This window comes from Rutidosis leptorrhynchoides, chromosome 2, assembly GCF_046630445.1.
Source record: "Rutidosis leptorrhynchoides isolate AG116_Rl617_1_P2 chromosome 2, CSIRO_AGI_Rlap_v1, whole genome shotgun sequence".
Lineage (NCBI taxonomy): Eukaryota > Viridiplantae > Streptophyta > Magnoliopsida > Asterales > Asteraceae > Rutidosis > Rutidosis leptorrhynchoides.
In genome coordinates this window covers 23,705,990-23,719,947 of record NC_092334.1, presented here as the reverse complement: position 1 = coordinate 23,719,947, position 13,958 = coordinate 23,705,990, and the positions used below count along the sequence as shown (strand labels likewise).

At 36.2% G+C, this 13,958-nt stretch overlaps 1 pseudogene; it reads right to left on the bottom strand.

Annotated features, from left to right (window-relative positions):
• Positions 1-1,139: 1,139 nt before the first annotated feature.
• LOC139887701 (receptor-like protein 6) overlaps positions 1,140-13,958 on the bottom strand; it is a 73,765-nt pseudogene continuing 60,946 nt past the window's right edge.

Below are 13,958 nucleotides of genomic sequence, written 5' to 3'. Positions count from 1 at the left end.
AAAAAGCGTCCGTTTTGTGTATAGTTAGTGACATTGTGTTCCTAAAATTATTTCGAGTTTAACAATGGTGTCGGAAAAATTTAACTCGTTACGAGCGAGAAGATATGGCCCGTTGAATATTTGGGTGAAGTTTATTTAAGATTTTTTATGAAAATGAGTATTTGGCACTTTACCCCCCCTTTTAGGGGGTCGATTTTAATATTTGAACAAAGTATGGTTTTTTTTTTAAAAAAGGTGAAAAAAGTGAAAGGACGAAAACGCCCCTGTTACTATTCATCATTTTGTCTATTAGATAGTATATAAATTTGAAGTTGTTACTGCTATTGTTGTTTATTGTTTCTTATATACAGTTATTTCATTATTTAATTTAGTTAAATCTAACGACAATGTTTGTGCAGTTTTTTTTTTTTTTTTTTTTTTTTTTTTTAAAGGCAAGTTGTTGGCATCGAATATTCTCTTCTCATTTGCCACGCACGCACGCGCTTTCGGGCAGGAAACCCGAACCGCATTACATGGATCCGAACCTTATACCATCACGAGGGGCTGACAGTCGGACCTGGGTCCTGAATACGGGTCGGTAAAACCTTCCCCGGGGCAATTCAGCTTACAGGATATAATTCCCACGAATATTTTTAACGGGAGGGACTCGAACTTGAGACCTCCACATCCCAATGCACAAGTGCAAAGGGGTGAATATGGTTTTGCGGTTGTTTCTGGGCTGTCTTGCTACTGTTTATAAATTTTTTTTGTGCACTTTTATGTTGTTTTTTTATTTTTGTTTTATGTTCAAAATTTACTAGTGAAGTTGGTTTATTAAAGTTATTGTTGCAAATTTTTTTTGCGTCCATTGTTATAGATTCCTAGTTCCATGACTATATATGCTCATCATTATCAAAGTAACAACTTACTCAATACTGATTACCACCATTAATATGCGACAACATACATCAACACATGATCATCTTGCAACCATTAAAAGTCATCAACACCTTTGGAACATACTCCAAATGTATACAACAAGAATCCAAACGGCTTAAAGATACAACATAACACTGCATAAAATCATAACCTGCATAGGCAAACTGTAGAAAAATAACTGACTATAGTAAGTTGTTTTGCATAACTTTCAAAAACTAAGTTCATTTCCTGTTATACATATATCTTCTCTTGTTTTGGATCTTCAAGATCAAATGCTCTCCAGCATCAGCAATTTCATTGAACCACTTTACTCTTCTCGTTGTCAACATTATAGATCCTATTACTATTCCAAGTAGTGTTCCACAACCGTATCTCAACATCACCGCCTTCCATGTAAACCCACTCTCTTCATCTTCGTCTGCTTCGATCTGTGGTTTGAATGGCCGCTCACACTTGTTAGGCAAAGGGAGGCCACAAAGTTTCTCATTCCCTTCAAACGAGTTCCCCTCAAACGTGTTGAACTGTGATCCTTGTGGAATGCGGCCCACAAGATGGTTATGAGAGAGATTTAAGAACCCGAGAAATGTCAAGTCTGTAAGACTTCGAGGGATCCCTCCAGTGAGTGTTTTTCAAGATAAGTCTAATGATTCCATCTCCGATAGTTTCCCAAGACTAGATGGGATTCGACCGATGAGATTGTTGTTAGCTAAGTTGAGCACTATCAATGAGGTAAGACTTCCGATAATGTTTGGGATCTCTCCTTCAAACTTATTGTTTGATAGATCAATAATTGTGTAGTGAACAAAAATTTGAGGAATAAATCGCTCCCCGCCTTTTGACACTACAATAATTGAGTAATACCTGCCACCAGATTCCAAATATTCAAGTTTTGTAATGTTTTTCGTCACATTCTTCATTGCATTGAAATTTTGAAAATATTTTCGTGGTAAATGGCCTACAAACTCATTATAAGATAAATCAAGAACGAGCAGACTTGAAAATTGAGATTCGACTATCAATGAGGTTACAATGGGACCGCTAAGTTGGTTTGATTTAAAGATAAGAACTTGCAGTTTCGGAAGATATCCCAACCAGCCAGGGAATGTTCCATTTAAATGGTTGTTTCCGATATCAAGTACTTTCAAAAATTGACATGTGGACAACGAACGTGGAATCTCCCCTTCTAACTGATTTTCATTCAAAAATAGCCCTTCTAACTCTCCACAATTCTCGAATACATTTGGAATTGTTCCTTGAAAATGATTGTTCCCCAAATTAAATGTAACAACAGAGGCAGTAATGTTTCCCACACACGGTGGAATCACTCCACCAAAGTTGTTATTGGACATATCCAAATATAACAAAATGCTCTTGTTGCAAATGGATTGAGGAAACGCTCCTTGAATTGTGTTGGACTGTAGATACATATTGTAGACGAATATTGACTGATCTTAGGTCGCTTGCAATCAATACTAGAGGCGGAAAACACTAGAATTGAGTAATACCGAGATATGGGTCAAATTTGGATCGATTTGATCAAACCTAGGATGTAAACTAGATTAGATCGACGCCTAAACGAGTTATTTCGGTGGTATATGGTGTTAGGGATCGAAAGGGACGGAAATCAGTCGACTAGGGTTAATGAGATGTGTAACCTCACAAAGGAGGTTTTAACCTGTATATATACTGCATGACAGACACAGTCGGTCGACTGAGTCACTCAGTCGATCGACTGAGTCACACAGTCGGTCGACTGTGTATGCAATTTAATTTATTGATTTTTTAAATAATTAAGCATACACAATCACAAATGTAATCAATAGTCACATATAAACGTTATTACATAACCGAATGTATTAAACGATAAATTAATCTACGGCTGGGGATTCATGCACCAACAAACTCCCCCTAAGACCTAGCCGTAGAACAGAAAAATTCAGTTATCAATCAGTAAATGGATCTGTCACCCAGTTCTTCAAATAACAAAGTTTCACAACTCTGCAATATTGTTCAGCCTACACACGATTTTCTGGGCGATACAGCATCCTGTTGTAGTATAGGGTAAACATATCTTCTTCACAGCACTTTCTCAACCAAACTGGATCTAGAACCCTGATACTATCATTTTCATCTCCTCCATCCTTGTCTAACACTATAACCGCTTCCTCCGAGCATTCATCATAATACCACCAATGAAAACGAGGGCTGAAGTGTTACGACATCTTCCTCAAAGGAACCTTTCGCATATACTTCACAGGTTGATATTTAACTATCTTCCTCCTTACACCCGTTTTCCTGTTCGTCCTGTAAGAAATCTTCAGAAATTGTGGTCGAAAACCTATGAAATTAGGTGACTGAAATGATATTCTTATCTTACGAACCAAAAGATCAGGAATTCCAGAATAATCCTGATACAACATCTTAAGCCGTGCCACCTGCATAAATTCAAAATATGTTAACGAAGTGAACTCATGTGCATATCTGATATAATCCACTCCGAGTTCTTTCTTGATCGCGTAGATATCAAACTCTTTTATGTAGGCCCAGGCTATTATCTTTCCTTTCGCACGCAAACTGTCACAATGTTCAATATACTTCAAAAATTGAGGCTCCACCTCAGGCTTCATAACATACTTTCTAATACACATCAAGATCTTCCATTCCTCTTCTAAGACTTCAACCTTTTCTTTATTGATTTCCACTGACAAAAAACCCTTCCGGCAACACATTCTCTTGCTCTTTCTATTCTTTCTCCTTGCATTTTCTATTCAAGAGTTCATCGTTCATTTGAAAATAATCAGCAAAAGTTGGAAGATCATCATCATCAAAACCTTCATAACGAGGATAAGGCGCTGTCGGATCATCCTCAATAATAACCTCATCAAAACTATTATCATTCTCATCAACAGCATCAGAATCACTCAAATCATCATCAAACTTATTAGCCCCTGAAGTCGAAGCTTCAGTTGAGGCTTTTGAAGCAGCGTCAGCAGATTCCTTAGCTTGTCGCTCTTGGCGCTCCATCAATTCCTGTTCAGTCTCGGTGAGATCCGGAGGGATCTCCCCTTCTTCTAAATCATTATAAATAGAAGAGTGATTAAGGCGATCCTGCATAGCTAAAAATTCAGAAACGGTTATTACTTGAAGTGGAGTTACATACAGTGGGTTATCCTTCGTATAGCCTTTTGCAACTTCAAGAGCCATGTCCTCCTCATCATCCAGAGTACCAAAAGGATCGGGTCCTTCCTCAACATCTTCAATCACAATCTTTTTTTCCCATTCATTTAATCTCTCAGTCAAATCCTAATTTTGAGTCTGTAAAGCCAAAATCTCACCAGCTTGACTTCCCACATTCTTTTCAAGTTCATCTATTCTCATCTACTGTCTATCAACTAACTCTCTCATTGCAGACATCTCTTTTTCCCTCTTTTTCTTATCCTCCTCAGCAGCCTTTTGGAACTTTGCAAAATCAGAAGTCAACTGAATAAGTCGTCGATTAACTATTCCAGTCAAATCACCAGTAACACCTTCAGGTCGCTGAGAAGTTTGAACTTGTTTGAGTAGGTGGTGTTTGCTGTTGTTGAGTAGATGGAACTTGAGTAGAACCACCAGAATCAGCAGCAGGTTGAGTTGTTGGAGTAACCTTCGGTTGTGACTTTGTTGTGGAAGACGAACTTCCATCCTTAACCACAATCCTCAAAAGCTTCTGTCTCTGTTTGGTGGACACATTTGGAGCTTCAGCTAACTTTCTTTTAATCAAATTAACTTGACTGTCATCAAGTGTAGTCACATCATCCTCATTAACTAACCGAGGACCAGTTTGCTTTGGTGGTGGCTGATTCACCTCTTCCTCACCAGCAATAGTTATATCCGTCTCATCACCAGAAGTGCTGTTTTCATGTCGGCAGCTCAAACCTTCCGGACACGCGTACTTTTCATTGGCCAGATGACCAATCAACCTCTTCTCAGGAATCTCAATAGAACCAACTCTGTTTTGCATGAACCGATTAAAAGATTGATCATTCAGATGATTTTGCTTCAGTACATCCTGTGGAATTTTCACTAAACCTTGAACTTGCTTTTCTAACATTATTTGCAGGAACCTCGGAAACACCACTTGAACTTTCCTCTTCACATTCATCAACATTCCATCAAAAATAAGTTGAGAAAAATTAAAGTCCGCATTCAAAACTAAAGCAACAAACATCGAACTGTACTTCCCAGTCATTTCATCAAAACCACCCTGCATCGGGCTCAAACACCTCAAAAGTACATACGTGAAGTATCTGTATTGCCTGTTGAACTTTGTACGCTTTACTGCCTTGGTTATGTCTCCTGCATAACCACAACGCTTCAAACACCTTCTTACCTTCAGAGCCGGTAAAGAAGTTGGTATCGTATCATCATCTGGGAACCCAATATCCTCCCTGATAGTCTGAGCAGAGATTCGAACAATGGTGTTGTTGACTGAACTTAGTATCATAGGCTTGTTATTCTCAATAACAACTTTAGCAACCTCCCAGAAAGTTCTCTGATGCGAGTAGTATGGAGTGCACTTGATAGTAATCTCCTTGAAGATTCTAGATCGCTTCAAAAACGCGATAATAGGACCAAAATTTCCCCTTTGAGCTTCAGTTCCAGTATCATCTACACAAGCCAACACATTTGTGTCTTCACGTCCAATAAGACCGGGTAGTTCAGAAGATAACGAGATCTGTTGTTCTTCTGTTTCCTCTGATGTATGTTGCTGTTCTTGAGACATTCTGTATAGCTGTAAAACACTTAAAACAACACAACTAATAAGCATTTACCACCATGTATTATGGGGTATCAAGTTAATCACATGCATCAGTAATTAAATAAACATGATAAACACATTAACTGATTGCATACAAGTACTTAGTACAGAGGTCAGTGTTTATTACAGACCATAGATTCAAGGCTAACATGCTAGCCTTATCAAATTACACATCAAAGATTAAAAAACATAACTACCCAATATCACAAACATTAGAACTATCCCACAATAACATCCTCTGGGACAGGCTTCATGTTGTAATGCTTGTTCTCAAAAAGATCTAGCTCATCAAATAAGTGATTAAAAAAAACGGCATAAGGGAATGGTTTACCCTCAGTATCCATGATATCCTTCATGATGTTAATTAGAATCTGACCAAAATTCACTTTGATTCATTCAGTAAGACAGTATAACAGAACTGCTTCAGTACCAGAAAGCAAGTCATCACTTGGATCTCTAAACACGATGTTTCTTTTGATAATCCTCAGGTGAGGCATCAAATCATTTCTAACATCACTGTCTCTAACCTCAATTCTATTATTGCCCATTGCATACCCTGTCTTACAGATGTGAGAAGCTACACCACCAGCATCAAACTTACTAGGAATTTTCCTAAGATCTTTGCTAGGGCTATAAATCTTGGCTCCCCAGTACGGAACTTGTAAATGGTCTGCAAACTCATCTAGTGTCCACTTATAGGGTTTCCCATAGAAGTTAGCATGAACATACTTCTTTTTACCCTCTTCTAATGCTACACAGATATAGAATTCTTGAATGAGCTTGGGACAATAATAGTCTCCTATCTCAATGAATGTTAAACAGTCTAGACCCTTCCATTGTTCATGAGTGGTCTGAGTAGCTACAACTTTGGATTCCACTTGAATAGGCCCATGTTTGGCCAAAACTCTCCTACGTTCAAGATCAAAACCCCAAGTTCCAACTAACACACCACCTGACATACTAAGAACAAGACTATGCAAAACATTCAGAATAATATAACATGATTTCAACAAAATAACCAAAAACAGCAAATTACAAAAAATTAGGGTTTCAACACACTCGGTAGTGTGTGTGTACACACACGGTCTGAGTCGACAACCGGTCGAGTGTGTGGACTCACTCGGTAGAGTGTGTCACACACTCGGTCGTGTGTGTTCATCCAGATCTGTTTTCACCCAAATTCACAAATCGATCAAATATGTTGTTTTGGCTCAAAACCTAGTCACATATGCCTCTAAAAAGGCAGATAAGCATACGTATAACATCAATTTTAACATATCATGTCTATAAATCATTCGATTAAAGCTTTAAACTTTGAACACAAAATCACTGATTTAAGGCGGATGGAAACGAGTTAGATTACCTCGTTTATGGCGCTGTAATCACAATCAAAAGTTGAATCTAAAACACCGAATCAAAACCTTTTTCCTTAACGTTGAAAAACTAGGTAAACTTTGTCAAAAATGTCTAAAGTATTCTGAACCGTTCGACACTCAAAACCTTTTTATACCCCCAGACACACTCGGTCGAGTGTGTCACTCACTCGGCTGTGAGAGTTACATACTCGGCCGAGTGTGTTTAAAACACAAAACACATTCTTTTTCTATCTCAGTCGGTCGTGTGAGTGAGTCACACGGTCATGGGTGTATACTCACTCGGCCGACTGTCTTTAGGTTTTAAAATTTAAGAATTTTAAATTTCAACTCCACAAACCTTTTCTTATCCACTCCCCCTGGGACTGATCTCTACAGTATAAAATCAAGCACGCTTTGTTCCATTAAGCTTCAAACAAATTATATTCTCATTTAAAGAGAAAACACAATATTCCTTTCACAGTTAACCTTTCCGAGAACTGAGTTGCTAAGATTAATAATTAAAACAGAAATGCACATGCAACTAACTCATACATGCAAATATTTTGGATCTTTCAGATATGTAGGCATATGCAAATCTAAAAAGCAAAATATTGTACAAGATCTAGTGTGTCATGATCAACAATATTATAACAGACATACTAAGTAAATTTTTAACCTTGCAGGTCTGCAATAATTCAACTTCTAACATCAGTTTCATTATCCAATAGCATAATCAAGTAATTGATGTTATTATCATAAGAATAAATTATACTGTTTCTCATGAAGCACACTAAGAAGAACATAACACATGTTTTTGTGAGTTGACATTTCAAATTGATTTAATCTTTTGATTCGGGGATCAGAACTGAACTATGTTGACATGCTATTCCACAATTCATTCATTAACGTATTTAATAAAGCATATACAGAATAACTTTCAAATATATCAATAAACATTTACCAACTTTCACCCTAGACTTCGATGACCACGTTAAATTAATTACTTTAACATATTGCTATGTTAGATTTTGATCACAAAGTTAGTCCTCATTTGAGATCGCACGATGTATCAGGTAGAACAATTGAGCACAAACCAGTTGACGATGTCCTCTTATCACATCAATGTACTTTCAATTTGATTGAACAGAACCATCTCACCATGTTTCTAGCAACCCTGCCAGTCATGAGCTTCTATCTTAAACTTACACTTTTCATTTCAGATAGCATTGTTTATCTCAAATTTATTGCATACTTTGAAAAGACGCATACCGGCCACTATAAACCCCATACTTAAACGGAAATCATATGATGTATGATGTTGGATGGATGGTAGTGATATATATTTGAGTGATGGAATGCTAAGATACCCTATAGAAGATATTCCCTGATATCCAGGCCAATAGGTACAATCCCATACCACAGACAAAAGATGTAAAGTCCACTAATTTAGTGATGTGAACTGAATGATTTAAGTTCTCTATATCTGATGATCTGATAAATTTCTCCCCCTCGGATGTAGATAACTAAATCTTCCAAACAATTCTCCGGTTGAAACATCTGTTGTCTCAGACTTAGATAACGTAGGAACCCTTTAAGGTTTGTTCAATTCCTGATCCATGATTCTCTTGCAGTAATGTGGAGCATTATGTTATTTACAACTTTGAATAAATAAACATAAACATAACTTGCACTTTTTTTTATGTAACCTTTTCTCCATGCTATATTACAAAACATAAACAAAAAAAACAAAATAAATATATACAACTATTCATGATGATGCACCACTGTCTTTGACTTTTGTTGTATCTGCACGGAAAACCAATCTTCTGATGTTGAAATCTATAACCCGCTGACGTTGCATTGTACAAATCATTCTGTGTCTGTGATACAAGATTGCACTTCTCAACCCTTCAAGAGAAAACACCTCCCTTTGGGCACCCGACATGTATGTTGTTGATTTTTGGTCCAAGTAATAAAGGTAAATAGAAACAAGTATGCATCCTAGACAAAGTATGCTCACCTTGGGGACTCACAAAATTATCCTTTGCTACCGAGTATAAATCGTAGTAGGGGAGACCTCAACCGTCTGTTGAGTTTCTGAACAATCATTTCTCGGTACATATTCAGTGATAAGTAGGTGACTACCTTCAACTGCTGTAAACCTTTCCATGATTTCCTCATCATGATATTTACGCTTTGTTAGTGTGATCATCTCTATCTAGAATTAGGTCAATAAAGTCTACCAATACATTATCAATCATTCTGTACTACTTTTTTTCACAAATTACATGTCAGTTCAGTATTGCAATCACTTCCCCACAAATAGAATAAGCAACTCATTTTCAGGCTTTTTAATTTTTATTGATTTTCCATTTTTCAATTTTTATTTATTTTTTGGTTTTTCTGATTTTTATGGCTTTTCGATTTTCTCTGTACGCAAGCATAAAACTAACTAAAAAAACATAAACAAACATGCAGTACCATCAGAAAATACTAATCTATCATGCAAGCGAAAAGAAATCATGCAAATGAACTACAAGCTACTATGCAACACTACACATACTATACAAGTAGTTTTAAGGCATTCACAACTCAGTCTCTTGGTTAGGTTCCTCTGTGTTAGGAACCTCAGTTTTAGGAATCACGTCAGTTAACAACTTAATACCTATTTCTTTTAACAAGTAATCAAAGCATGGTTTATCAAAAGCTTTAGTGAAGAGATCAGCCCTTTGGGTTGTAGTGTCTATCTGCACTACATCTATCAACGTTTTCTCATACCAATCTCTAATGAAATGGTATTTAATCCCTATATGTTTTGTTTTAGAATGATTTACGGGATTTTTAGTGACAGCTATAGCAGCAGTATTATCAACATAAATAGGAGTGTTAGAAATTTGCAAACAGTAGTCACGTAGTTGCTGTTGAATCCAGATAACCTGTGATGTACAGCTGGCCGCAGCAATATATTCTGCTTCACAAGTGGACTGAGCCACTGATGTCTGCTTCCTACACTGCCAAGTTACTAGTTTGCTACCCAGAAATTGACAACCTCCAGATGTTGACTTAAAATCTTTCTTGCAACCGCCATAGTCAGAATCACTATAAGTTGTGAGATCAAAACCATCCTCACACGGATACCATAATCCTAAACTCGGTGTATCTTTCAAATACCTCAGAATCTTCTTAACCACAAACATGTGATGAACATTAGGATTCGCCTGATAACGAGCACACAGGCAAACCGCAAACATGATATCTGGTCGAGAAGCTGTAAGATACATTAGAGAACCTATGATCGCCCTGTATAACGTAGGATCCACTTTGGCACCCTCACAATCAGGTGAGGTCCCATGATTTACTGACAACGGAGTCTTTACTAGTCTTTCTGTCTCCACTTGAAATCTCTTCAGGATATCAGCAACATACTTAGTCTAATGCAAGAAGATGCCTTTATCCGTCTAAGCTACCTGCAAACCTAAGAAAAACTTGATAGTTCCCATGGAACTCATTTTAAACTTCCGCTGCATGACCTTTTCAAATTCATCAACCATTCCCTGATCCGTTGACCCAAAGATAATGTCATCAACATAAACCTGCACTAACATAAGATGTTGTCCCTTCTTCTTGATGAAAAGTGTCTGATCAATGACTCCTCTCCGAAAACCATTTTCAAGCATATAGTTGGACAATGTCGCATACCACGCTCTAGGAGCATGGTGAAGACCATAGAGTGCTTTTTCAAGCTGATAAACCTTTTCTGGAAAATGAGGATCTTCGAAACCAGGTGGTTGTTTAACATAAACCTTCTCATTAATCTCACCATACAGAAACGCACTTTTCACATCCATCTGATATACTTTAAAACCCATGAAAGATGCAAAAGCCAAGAAAATCCTGATTGCTTCCAGTCTTGCTACCGGAGCAAATACCTCATCATAGTCAATTTCAGGGATCTGTTGATATCCCTTCACCACCAACCTAGCTTTGTTTCTGATAACAATACCCTGTTCATCCTTCTTATTCTTCAAAACCCATCGAAGACCATAGGGCTCACAACCATGTGGTGAATTGACTAGTCTCCAAACCTTTAAATGCTTAAACTGTAACAGCTCTTCCTGCATTGCACTAACCTACTCATCATTTTTCAGTGCCTCATAGGCATCTTTAGGTTCAATCTAACACACAAAGAATGAGTGAGCATGCATAAATACTCTCCTTATTTTATTCAATGAGGAATAGAAAGCTGTCACTACATTTGCACTTTCTGTCTGAACATCTTCTGCTGCTATTGAACTGTCACTTACCACAGGAACCTCTGATGTAGTCAGAACATCAGATGTAGATGCCTCATTAGTCTTAGCTTGAGGAATGCTAATATGAGGAATGCCCTTTGTATCTACATAATAATCATCAAGACGTTTAGGTGGTAGAATAACACGATTGGATCTACGTACACCTCCCGCTTCAGTTGGCTGTTCAGGCACTGTTACAGTAGGTGGTTGATTATAATGAGGATTAAGATGTTCCTCAGTCAACCGTGTCCTATTAACTCCCTCATCTTCTTCAAGCTCACTGTCTTCATCAGTATCAACTACCCCATCCACATTTGAATCAGTATTACTTCTAACTCTCTGCAGACTTGGTTGCAAGCTAGAAACCGGATTTTGAACTTGCGCTGGAATAGTGATGACATCTTCAGTAGAATTTTGTAAATCAAACAGCATCTGAGTTATCACTTCTTCCTCGGTAACTTCTGATGGAAGATTGAAAGAATCAAATAACTTATCATATTCAAACTACCATGTGAACCCTTTACTAACACGAGACGGAGCGTTGCGCTGAATATCAACCTGTAACGACCCGGATTTTTCCGATCGTTTTACACTTATAAGATTAATATTTACATAAATTAAAACTTACCAACATGATAAGCAATCTAAATTGTTGAGATTTATGATTTTGAAAAGAGTTTTACATAACGTTTAACCGTCTAGTTTGACCGATGATATCACGAACTATACAATATATGTTAATTATACGTTTGTGTATATATATGTATATATACATATTTAACATGATTTAAGGATGTTTAAATATCTCATTTTGTATTAATAACAATAAGTTATAAGTATATTTTGAAACTACTAACTTAAGCTTTCAAAACGATAACTATACGTAACGTTATTTGACATAAATACTTACGACCTATAATGTTTATACATATATCGTATATATAATGTATTTAATCACTTTTAAAGACTTAAATACATAAAACAATATAAGTATATTCACAAAAGATAGCTATATTTGAATCCTCATTCCATTTTTCACAAGATTTCTATACGTATATCTAGAGTATATGTACTCGTATCATACCTAGCTTCTATACGTATTTACTATTGGTATATACACATCAAATCACCACCAACCAGCCCTTGTTCATGCCTTATGTATAAGGTAACTACTTTTGTTATTTAGTATGACAATTTCACATGATTAAAAGATCTTTTCACAAAATTACAAATTTATACACCTTTTACACCACCATAAATACATGTATCCATTTTCAATTTTTGGAACATCATTTCTCTAGCTAAACACACACACTTACTAGCCTCATGTCTCTCTAAGAACTCCAGCAAAAATCCTCTCAAGAATCACCTTAAACACCACCATAAAAAGATCAACAAAAACACTACAAAAATACAACTTTCAATTCAAGTTTATGTCTTAAGTTGCTTCCAATCTTTCATCCAATTTCATCACTCTTTTGGTTCTAGGTTTTTACTCCTCTTTTACAGCAATCTTGTCCAAGTAACTTGAGGTAGTAACTTTGTTCATAACCTTATTCGATTCATATATATATAGCTATCTTATTGTATGGTATACAATTTTAACAACAAAAACATAGTTTGAATGATTTCAAACTTGTTTGCAAACTAAATAGATCCTTCTAACTTAACTTTTAAAATACTTCAAGACCTGTAATATAACTTAAATATATGCTAATTTAACAAGGTATAACTTGGTTTTTCAAAGAATACCTTAAAAAACTGTTTTTATGACGTCGGAGTGCAACCGGGGGCTGTTTTGGGTTGGATAATTAAAAACCATCTTGAACTTTGAATTGGAGGTTTATATTCTGGAAAAATGATATTTCTTATGAATATGTTAACACATAAAAATTTCATAATTTAATTCATAGTATAAGTATTTTTAGAAAAATGGTCATTAAATGATGTTTTTGTAACAAAAATGATTAACTTCATAAGTTTCACCAAAATTTGACCTATGACCTATGATTTCGAATACAAACTAAGGTATTTACAGTTCATATTCTTAAAGAGGGACTCGATCCAAGGAAGTGGAAAGTTGAATCAACGAAAACGGAGTTGTAACGAAGAAATTATGACCAAAACAAAATCGGATATCCAAGACTAGTTTAGCCACGAAAATAATTGGAGAAAATTAAATAAATCACATCTTCCTAAAGTAACATGATATTTTATACATATGTACTCATAATTTAATTTTATATGGTTCAGGATCACCCGTAAACAATACGAGAAGATTAATCATAAGATCCCATGATTGTACGCAACACGTCATTTGACAACACCGGTACTTTATGTACGCAACACGTCATTTGACAACACCGGTACCATGGGTCAAGATTAATCTCGACCAATACATATACGATGGGGGTTTTATTTATTTCATTGGGGGTTTATTAAACAACTAAATATGAACCATTAAAATTGAATTACTAACATCGGACTGCTAACTACGGACTAAGGAATTATTAAAAGTATTAAAAGTATTATAAGTATATATATGTGACGATTGTTTAAAAAGAAAAGGTATTGATATATTATATATGGATAGGT